This window comes from Delphinus delphis, chromosome X (assembly GCF_949987515.2).
Source record: "Delphinus delphis chromosome X, mDelDel1.2, whole genome shotgun sequence".
NCBI lineage: Eukaryota > Metazoa > Chordata > Mammalia > Artiodactyla > Delphinidae > Delphinus > Delphinus delphis.
Window position 1 is genome coordinate 108,993,038 of NC_082704.1, and position 11,450 is coordinate 109,004,487.

General features: G+C 39.5%; 1 long non-coding RNA gene across 1 annotated transcript; it reads right to left on the reverse strand.

The window, feature by feature from the left end:
• Positions 1-3,936: 3,936 nt before the first annotated feature.
• On the reverse strand, positions 3,937-10,050 carry LOC132417977 (uncharacterized). The gene is made up of 3 exons (XR_009517958.1): positions 9,941-10,050; positions 9,715-9,799; positions 3,937-4,060 (listed from the first exon to the last, which is right to left on the reverse strand). It is a non-coding gene; the product is annotated as an uncharacterized lncRNA (long non-coding RNA).
• Positions 10,051-11,450: the final 1,400 nt, after the last annotated feature.

Consider the following 11,450-nt stretch of genomic DNA (forward strand, 5'->3'; position numbering starts at 1 on the left):
TGTTACTTGGGGAGCTCTCCAAATACCTTGTTGCTGGGCATATTTATAGAAAAGAGAAAATAAAGCAACTCGGAAGGGGCAGCGGTGTAAACGTTTTGGCTGTTTACATTAAACCCTCACCAAAATAGTCGGAAGCAGTGTGAGGTCGCTTCAATTTGGAAAGATGGACAAGGATGCCAGAGCAAATAGAAATTCTTTTTTTTAAAATGTTTTGACTAAAAACGAATGAAGTTTTTTTTAACACAGTACAATAAGCTATGCCTTCAGTGGCAAATCCTCCACTGATGACTCTTGTCCTTCTGCTCTTTTTGCCTCCTTGTAAAAGCCCTGCGAGCTGCTGCATATCTTAAGTATTTAGATTGAAAGGGCAGTGAGAGAAAGCCAACTCCTTTATTAGGCATTCCACTCAGCCATACTCCATTCCTTGGTTCCTGCTTACGTGTGATAAGGAACGAATTCCAGTGATCTACGGTTAGCTGCTAGTAGAGAGAGAGTTTTCCCTTATAATTCCCTTCCCTGCTTCTCCTTTTTCACTCTCCTCACCCACCCACGCATAATTCAGACCACCTAAACTACCGCCGTTATTCATCCCAATCATTCCTCACCACGCGATGCACAGGCACCCACATTTATTTCCTTAACGATACTCAGTTTAACCTCTTGGTGCAGGAGAAATACAAAATCAAATCAGCTGTCTGAATCTAGCACTCACGGGGACTGAGCACAAGTTTTGCAGTACCCACTCTTGAGCCAATCAAGCGGGAGCCCATCAGCAAACAGACGACATTACATAAGTCAAGCATGAGGCCAGCGATGAGCTGGGAAGGAAGATCACACTGCCACAGCTACACCCACGTGCTTGGAGAATCTCCACCAGCCCCTGGTGAGAAGAAACCCAGACGTCTGTAGCTGTGTGTACATTTTGTGCCAGGCAGCAAGCACACGGGTATAGAAGAGACTCTCTCTACATTTGTGTATTCTGAAATTGAAATACTTAGCAGAATTCATGTTGCCCTCAGGGGAATACAGAAACGTGCTTTCCTCCTTTGAAATTCCTTCAACTCTTTATTAAGGAAAACGTTTGTTTCACTACCTGGTCAGCATGTGTTTGGTGACTAGGGCGAACAGAGCGGCTGTTACCCCAGGAGGGTAACCCGAATTCCTTCTTCCTGCTCCTTGCCTGAGCTTTCTCAGTTGGCTGCTCTGTGGGAAGAAAAGAGGGCATCGCGAGAAATTGAATTCCTCTGCGATAACCTGAATCATAGCTGCTCAGGTTCTGGACTCCATTTAAAGAAGTCTAAATCTCAGATGGAGGTTTGATTTGAGAAATGAGCAGGCAAGTAAAACCTCTTTCCACTTGGACAGAGATTGTGATAAGAAAGAGAAGAGTGGAATTGTAGTCATTTTTCATCCACGTGATTTGAGTTGATCCTAAGTAGGTCGTTGCACTTTGCCTCTGCTCTGCGTTCGGCTGATTCTCATTCAATTATGGGCAGATGACAGCAATGATTGAGCATTGCTTTTAAGTAGAAATAATATTTTCCTACCAAGATAGCACACACGTGTTCCATATGCGAGAAAACTACCTTCTCTCACTTCTGAGATCAAATTTATATTGTATGGGTGTTCTCTTGTTATAGGTTTAAGATAGCATTGCATTATAGAAAGGAGATCATTAGAATTCTAAGAGGGAGAGCAAAGAGGGAGGAGATGAAGAATGGGAGATGGGAAGGGGGAGAAAAGAGAAGAGAGAGGGGAAAAAAGAAAAGTAGAAAGTGAAAGAGTCCAGGAATATTTGAGGGTATGAGAGAGAGCAAGTCCCACTCTAAGAGAAAGAGAGAGGGTCAATTCATTGCTGCTAATTAGACAAAACTAACAGCTTCTGGGAGCTCATCAGAATCTGAGGCTAGAGATATCCCAACTGTGCACAACCATCTCCGCACTGAGAATCATTACTGGCAATAAAGTGATAATACTGACAGTGATGTAATAGGAAGTGTCACTGATGTGAGGATGTCATACGTGAGAATCACGTGGAGAAAGAATAGGCTGAGGACCCCTGGAAAAAGCAAGGGAGAAAGAAATGAATCCCTTTACTGCAAATGAAAGACACCAAAAACACATTTGAAGATGAGCTAGAGAAATTCTCAGAGGAAAGTAAACCCAGTAATTAAGTCATTGAATACCTACGATACCCCCATCCCAAACAATATAGGAAAACAACAATTCCTTGTTAAAAAGTGAAGAGAGGTGTGTCATTCACAGGGACAATTGGTCATTATGTTGCAGTCGCTCTGCAGAGAGCTGGGAGTCTACATCTTTCCCATGATGAGCCTTCAGAGATTCTTGTTATGTAAATGTGGGTGGGTGGCAGATGGCTTTTGGTTCAATGAGGGTATTTTCAGCATTTTTTGATTAATAATTTCTAATTTCTGCAGCAAAGACTTTCCAAAACCTTAAGTCTGAATTGCGTTCAACATACAAAGTTCTGAACCTCTTTATGAGCTGCCTTTGTTGTAGCTTCCGTTGTTGATGATGATGGTGGTGGTTCGGGTGGTTTTTTGTTGTTGATGACGATGAGGTTGTACAAATAAAGGAGACAAAAGCGGTAGATCTTTGTACACTGCAGCAATTTCTGGTAAGAATTGATTCTTATAAAAGGTTTTGCTTCCATCTAGTGGTTACTGTGTAGAACTGTCTTATTCTGACAAGCTAAATTCATTGAACTAGATTTTTAAATGCCCCTACACTGTGCTGAAAGCTAGTGATTAAAATACTAATGCTACTGTTTTAAATATACTGCTAATAATCACATTACCCTGCCATTGATACATTCCTAGTATACTGGAGGAATCGGCTACTTTAATTGCTGTAAATTAAACCAAGAACAATAATAATAGTCAGTATTTATGTAATGCCTACTAAATACATGCCAGACATCGGTCTAAGTGTTTTACATGTTTTAACTCACCTGATGTTCTCAATAACTCTATGGGGTACTATTTTTAGCTTCATTTTACAGAAGAGGAAGCTGAGGCTTAGAGGGTTTATATAACTCCCCTAGAGTCACACAAGTAAATCCTGGAGCCAGGCTTTGAACCAGGCCAACTGGCTGGAGCCTGTTCTCTTACCATCATATATTCAAATGACAAGTACAATAGAAGGAATATGTAGTAACTATAGGAAATGAGTCATGGCAAGGATTTGGAGTAGGGGAGAGATCTAAAATATATGTAGGGAGTAGAATTAATAGGACTTGGTGGACAATTGGATGGGGAGGAGAGGAGGAAGGAAGGTGGTAGAGTTTCTGACTAAGCAAAACGGGAGATGGTAATAATCAAGATAGTGCATTTTGAAGTAGGCATAAATGGGAGGAGGATGGGTGAAGGTCAGACTCTCATTTCTTGTTTAGAGGCTTAGAAGTGATGAGAAGTAAACATATTTCAATGAAAAATATGAACATTAGGAAAAGATCTCTGCATGATTAGGAAAACTATTCCATCATATTGTGAATCATTGACTTGAGGAAGACATATGGGAATACACTAATCTAATAGGACTTTGTAACACCTTTGACATTTCTGAAGTGGAAAAGATCTATCATGAGCTATACCTATAACTAAATGTTCAAATGTTTTACTATAGAGTATACCAAAAGTACTTAATGTGGGGCCCCATATGATATGTTCTCATGGAATTTTTCACAGAGCTTTATTAAAGGTGGAGGGACCTTGGAGTTCATGTATTCCAACCTCCTCATTTTGCAAATATAGGAAGTTAGTTATATCAAGGGAAATTAATATTTTTGAGCACCTACATTATAATAAAGCTCTGAGGCAGTCATTCTGTGAGATTAAAAGAAGTGTAATACAGGGCTTCCCTGGTGGCGCAGTGGTTGAGGGTCTGCCTGCCGATGCAGGGGACACGGGTTCGTGCCCCAGTCCGGGAAGATCCCACATGCCGTGGAGCGGCTGGGCCCGTGAGCCATGGCCGCTGACCCTGTGCGTCCGGAACCTGTGCTCCACAACGGGAGAGGCCACAACAGTGAGAGGCCCGCGTACTGCAAAAAAAAAAAAAAAGTGTAATACAGAGATCTAGTTCTCAAGAAGTTTACACTTTAGTTGGAGAGGTAACAATATAGTGTACAAAATAGTTGATCTTCTGATCTGGTCAGAATCCATTCCCATCTTTTGGTCACAGCACCCTGTATTTCTTTGGGGAGACCGTTCCTCCTCCACTCTCAGTGATTTATCTGGTGCTGACGCCACCCCTGGTTCCAGGTGATACGACTTAGCCAATAAAAGTAGTAGCCTATTTCCATGGTGATGACAATTGATCTAGGGATGGGCTCATTGCATAGCCCAGTCCATAAAAGCAAATGAGCATCGGGCCAGGAGTTTTTTTTTAATACTTTTAAGAAAAAGTGCCCTCTTTCCACTGAGGTTGCCAAGCTGATAAGAGGTCAGTCTAGAGCTGCTGGAGGCAACCATGTGAAGAGAGTGTCCTGAGAACGATGCTGCCAGTGGAAGGTAGACCAAGAGAAGAAAAGACTTTGAAAGCTGATGGCAATGTCTCAGCCTCTAAATCGAACTGCCCTAGAGCTTTCCAGATTCAGCATCCTCTTTACCATGGCTTCTCCATTCCTGAGCTCTTTATTTTAATCATCCACATGGTTAACAGAATTTCCTCACTGAGAAGTTATGTTCCTTGCTTCTCTCATGTCTGCCTGTTGCCTTTTTAATTGAATGATCCGTTAGCTGAGTATAATACTCTTGAGTCCCATTTTCTTTCCCACCTAACTTTGCAGATATTATCCCATTGCTTTCTGACATTAAATGTAGCTTAAGACTGCCAGATGAAATACAGGATGCCCAGTTAAATTTGAATTTCAGATGAACAATGAATGTTTTTAGTATAAGTCTGTTCCAAATGTTACATCTAAATTTTAAAATTGAACTGAGCATCCTATATTTTTCTTTGCTGCATTGGGCGACCTTAATGAATCTGTGGAAAAGTTGAGTCTTCCACCTCCTTACCTCATAGATGACTTGCTTTTTTTTTTTAATTACCTGCACGCCGAAATTTGTTTTTTAAACTTGAAGTTCAATATTGAATATCGTTTGTTTTCTCTTTTTTCCCTGGTACAAAGGATACCCTTTTGATATTAATATTTCCTTTTACCTGCATTTCAGGAACACAGTTGTCTAGTATGTTAGATTACCTGTCTGTTTTCCATATCTATCTTTCCTATTTATCTTTTTGCTTCTGCATATACGTACTGAGACTATCTCAAATATTTTCCCATGCCTATTTTCAACCCTAAAATATTCTTCTCCTTGCTGTCTCAGATTAATTTTTAGAAGTGTAATGGTAAACAAATTTCTTAACCTCTGCAATCTCACTTTCCTCACTCTGTTGTTTTATCATCTCATCTGCTACTACTTGTTTATTGAATTTATATTCTTACAAAGTCTTTTATAATTTGTAGTACAGAAATTATGAGTATAAGAATAAATCTTATTCTTCCAGATTCTAGAAGGGGGCCTTCTGTCTTTTATTTATTCATTCATTCATTTATTACTGTTCCTTTGTTTAAAACTACCTTCCTTATATTATTGATTTATCTGTCTATCTCTCCAGACATTTATTTAGCTGTAATATGGTTCCATGGTTTCCCCGATATTTTTTTTCTTCTTGCTAATGCCAAATGTGAGTAGCTTTGTGCAAATCTGTCTGCTCGGAAATTGTATGGGTAAATTTTAGTTGATACCTTTCCCACTTTATACAGGGTGAGTCTGTCCTTTTCCCTGTTGGAGGGCTGGATATTACATTCTTTTGTATAGGTGTAAGCCATGCAAAGAAGGCAAGGGGGATAATTCACCGGAACTGAGTTCACCCCTTGCTAGGGAATCTGAAATCCGCTTTTTCCTCTGAGGCCTTATTAAATTTCCAGTGCTAGAATCCATTTTACCATCATGTTTGAAAGGAATTGAGAGTTAACAAAGCCTTCTATACTTTGGGGAATTAATTTAAGGAGATAACATAAAGGCTTTTTTTTTTTTTTTTTGTAGAAGAAGCGTTATAAACTGCTTAACACCATCCTCAGCCTGGCACAACTACAAGTTTCATGGAATTTGTTACTCTTTCATTCAGATTTCAACCTGAAATCTTTTGAAATGTACCTCTGTGTGGAGAGAGGGAAGGCAAGGGGAAGAGTGACTTTAAGACCCCTCCGTTTTAAGGAGGTATGCACAGTGCATGCTCATTGGAGGGCAGCTGGGCAAGCTGGAGTGTTGTGTGTCAAAAGGACCACAATATCAATATAGCAGACATTATGTGTCTGCTTTGTTTTAAAAACAAATTAATTTTATGTGATTATTACAGCATTTCATATATGGCTTTAGGGATAGGCCCTAACATTCATAATCAGCCTTTATCTCTCTCTACTTCTCTACACAAACTTTCCATTTCAGCCAAAGTGGCCAACTCACTGTGACCTAAACTAGTTTTTAATTTAGTCTCTGCAATTTGGCTTCTGTCATGCCACTCCTCTGAAATGCCTTCTTTTACACATTCTTACACAGTCTTTAAGATTCAGCTAAAAGTCCACCTCCTTCACAATGCATCCTCTGATTGTGCCAGTCTAAAGTGATTGCTCTCACACTCCCAGAATGTGTTACTTTCTGAGTAAATTCTTCAGCTCTATCTTCCATTTCACTAGTTCACCCTTTAGCTCTGTCTAATCTGTGATTTAATCTATCCACCAAGTTTGTATTTTAATGACTAAATTTTTCATTTCAAAGCAAATCAGTTGGTTATTTTTCAAGCCTGCCTGGTCTTTTTGGTAGTGCCTTGATATTTATCATAGTTTTTTCCTAGAGAATAGGTTTAGTCATAGTTTATAGTACATATTTAATAAGCTCATCATCTAAAGGACTTGAGGGCCTAATCTAACTGTTGGTTGTGTTGGCTGCCAATGTATCTTAATTTTTTTTTCTTTTTGGATGGTGAGCTCATGTTTAGTGTGGCTTTATCTGCAGGAATCTTTTGTGGTCTGGGTTGAGGGTGTGACTGACTCTCCAGACAAGATCGGTGTTTACTTCTACAAGGGGAATCACTGGATGGGGACTACTTTTTATGTTCATTTCATGAGGTGGGGTATACTGGACCATAAAGGGAGTATATATTTGAGCCAGAAATACAACTGAGTGCAAAACTTAGGTTCCAACTTTTCAGGTGGGGGACCTGAACAGGGTGATTGTCTTGCTGGCAGTGGGTAGATTTTGCTTCTGTTCTACCTTTTCACTATGACATAGCCCTTTGGAGGTTATAGCTTTAGGCAGTCATTCTGCTTTGCTCTGGACTGACATGTAGGTGCTTGTCCTCATTTGGCAGTTCTAACCTAATCTTCTTGGTTACAGAAACGAGCAAAACCCACCATTCGAAAACCCTGAGCAGCAGGAGCTTTAACTCCCCCCCTCTTACAACTTTCCTTTTTCAGTTTTCCTCTCAATTTTTGGTTTTTGAGGGGAATTCCCTTAGTTTCCTCGTATCTCAGCTTTATGTTAAAAAGGATGTTTATTATGTTTCATCAATTATTTCTTGGTGTTTTGTGTTGGAATGGTTAATATTACCTTATACACCACATTATAAGAAATGGAAGTTTACAATTGATTCAATAATTAATCATAGAGAGGCTTCTGACAGATCTCCTATTGTTGTCTTGACCTATTATTTAAATCTTAAGAAATTTTTCACATAGTTTCTCTTCAAATAAATTACCCCTCCAAAAAAAATGAAGCCAGGAATTGTATCTCACAGTCCTTTTTGTTTATGATAGTGTTTTGCGTAGCATGGCTCCAGGTTGATTGATAGACAATAAATTGGTTGAAAATATTTGGTTGAGCACAACTGGTCAAAGAAACAAATTGATTGAAAATTAAACTGAATATTCCAAGTTTGCTTTTTTCAAATATTGATAATTTGATACACCATTAATAATTAAAGAAATATTTATAAAATAGAGATAGAATGTTGAACAAGACAGATATGGTGTTTCCCCTTACAGAGATTACAGCACAGGGTAGGTTTATGGTTCTTTAAATGTTTTAAAGCATATGTATCCATTTCTTCTCCAGAAGTTTGAGTCTTCACACACACACTACTTTTTTGGTTTTTTATTTATAATTCATTCTCATCCACTTATTCCTGCTATGCTGGTTTGCAAATGCTGTAAGAAATTGTTACATTTGCTTCTATCTCTAAATGAATTGTCTGTAAGCAAATTAGTATATGAATTAACACTTACAATATTCAGTTCATGTTTTTATAATTTCTGTGCAACCTAGAATAATTGCACAAATTTTAAACAGTCATAAAAGTAATTTTGTCTACCTTCTCATTAGCTTTTCATCCTTTTAATTTTCAACCATCACAGACTTAATTTACTTAACATGTTTTTACTATCTTTGCATAAACATTTATTTTTTAAAGTTTTCTTAGCTGTATATGACATTTTGTGGCCAGCATTCATACAGTGTTTGCTGTCGGGACTGAAGCTGTAGTACAAAGCATGTGCAACCACAATGTGAATGCAAGGACAAGCTTGAGGTTGCTTACGCTGCTGGCCTGCAGGCAGATCGATCTGATGTTTGCCTTGCCGCTAGACAGGAGACAGGAATCTCTTACTGGATTTTAAGAAAGATAGAAAAACTATATCTAAACATTGGTCCTCATATGATTTTCATGGACTTTCGGTCATCATTAATCAATGTAGCTAGTTATAGTTTGAGGTCAATGAAAAATAAACCTCAGTTTTCTTTGATGGAAGGCCACTTTTCCAGCTGATAGCTGATACCTCTACACACAGGCTTTCAAAGAATTAGAAATTTTAAAAATAAATGGAGTGAAAATTACTCTAATTCTGAAAAAAATGAACAAAAATGCTTAAAGGCACATAAAAGGTTGCAAAAATCATCCCAGATTGCTCAAAAATGTTCAATAAGTAAAAATCAATCATTGGGAATAATTATTTCAACAATTTGCATTCAACAAAATGGTCTGGGACTCCCTGATAATAACAGCTAGCATTTATGAGCTGCGACAATATTGCCCATCCCACATACTCTTTTTAAGATGGGCCTTTGACACTCCTTTCAGAGAGAGGTAGGGAATCCATGTTCCCTTCCCTTGAATCTGGGCAGGCTTATTACTATGGCAGAAGTGATGCTGTGTGACCTCTGAGGCTAAGTCATAAATGGTGATACAGCTTCTACCTGATTCTCTGGAGTTGGCTCATCCTGTGAGGAAACCCAGACTAGCTTACTCAGAGAGACCACATGGAGAGGCCCTGTGTAGCTGTTCTAGCTGATAGCCTGGATGAGTTCCCACCAAAGCCAGCAGTAACCACCAGACACGTAAGTGAAGATGGCCTGAAATGATTCCAGACTCTAGTTGTGGAGTCAGTCCCAACCTTTGAGTGTTCCAGCTGAGGCCCCAGACATTGTGGTACCATTTCTACTGTGCCCATCTGAATTCCAGATCCACAGAACCCACAAGCATCATAAGATAGTTGTTTTATAACACTATGTTTGGGGTGGTTTGTTGTGCATTGGTAGATAACCAGAACATAGCCTCCCTCACATATGGCTCAAAAGGATGATGAAGAGAAATCCTCTCACAATAGAGTTTCAAGCAGCACATCCCTTTGCCTACCTTGTGTGGAAAGGGAGATAGCCTGAGGTCAGCAGCTACACGAATTCCTTGGCACTGGCTAAAGATCTGAGTAATTGAACATGACCTAAAAGAAACAAAATTGGAAGATTGGTGACAAGGATTGGGAAAAGGCTATATGGATGAATGTCTCTGAGTGGACTAAGAGACTGAGACTATTTCTATCCCGTGTGAATGATCACCAGAAAGCCCCCACGGCCTTGCTTACCCATTGTTGTCAGCTAGACTTCATTCCCAGCCCAGAGCTTGCTCAGAGGGCCCAAGATGGTCTGGATGGAGCCTATGCATGGGGATGAGAACAAGCCTGTTCTCTCCTTGACAAGGCTAAATGCCCTATTTTCCAGAAATCTTCTTTTGCGGCCCACAAATCTTGCTTCTTTTTTAAGGAATTGATTGTTCTCTGAAGAGAAGAAGAAACTCTCCTAATTATATTTAGTTTGAACCAGCTGAAATTGCTATTTTTCTAAGTTAAATGGTTGAATATTAGCAATGTCATATGGTTTAACCCAATATTCAAGAGATTACTTTTTTGAGGATGGGCGAGTAGAATACCCAAAAAAGACCAAATACAAGCGCAACTTATTGGTCTTTGTGCATACTGCCCAAGATCAATTCAAGAGCTATATCAGTGGAGTAGTTAGCTTATGTCTTTATTCCATGATATAATCTTCTTAGTTATATAAAAATGCTGACTGTAATGTCAGTCAAACAATCCCTCGTGAAAGCTTAGTAATGTAGGAGGATTGAGAAAAATGAAGGGAGAAGGAGGGTAAAATGACTGGTAGAATTAAAAGGGAATCAACTTCTGCCATCATAAAAGACACACCTGACTGCTTTACTAAATTTGAAGAAGATGAAGTACAGAAGCGCTTACCTGTCTGAGTCATGGGTAAGCTGGAAGACAGTAATTGCAATACTCTTTATTTCTTTCCTGAAATTTGTCTCCGAAGATAATGGCAAGTTTATTAGAAGAAGATAACATTTCTTCCAGAAGAAGTCATCTGGAAATAAAGGAAAGCATGAAATGTCTCGAGCACAACATGCTTTGCTATGTCTTGCCCAAGAAAAGCCTTTAGAATGTGCCAAGCAATATCTCACTTCAATATGCCAAGCACCAAGCAAAATGCACTTAGGGAAAATATACTCAGTGGAGGACACACAGTCACACCACATCATCTTCATTTCTCCTTCTCATTCACCCACAACATGCAAATTCAAAATTCAAATAGTATTTGTTGGCAGCTGTCCTAGACTCTGGGGGAACATCAGTGAACACAACATACAGAGTGGGAGCTCCTCGGGAACTGGCTTTGTGGAATTGGGGGCGGGAGCTAGGTAACAAAATCCTGACTGTAATACATAAGTCAATTGATAACATGGGTTAAAAGGTCATAAGAGCTATGCAGAAAGAAAAGAACAGAAGAGCGAGAGAAAGGGTTTCAGGAGTGCAGGACCTCAGCAGCAGAGGGCAGCTTGCAATTTTAAATCAGGTGGTCAGGGTGGAGCTCATGGAAAAGGTGAGATTTGAGCAAAGATGTGAAGAAAGTGAGAGTTAGCCAAGTGGATCTGGGACAAGAGCATTCCAGGTAAGAGGAATAACTAGTACACGGGCCCTGAGGCAAGGGGACATTTCTTGTGTGTTCTTCGAACAGTAGGGAGGCCTGTAGGGCTGGAGTGGAGAGAGCAAGGAGAATAGGACAGGCGATCCGAGGACCGGC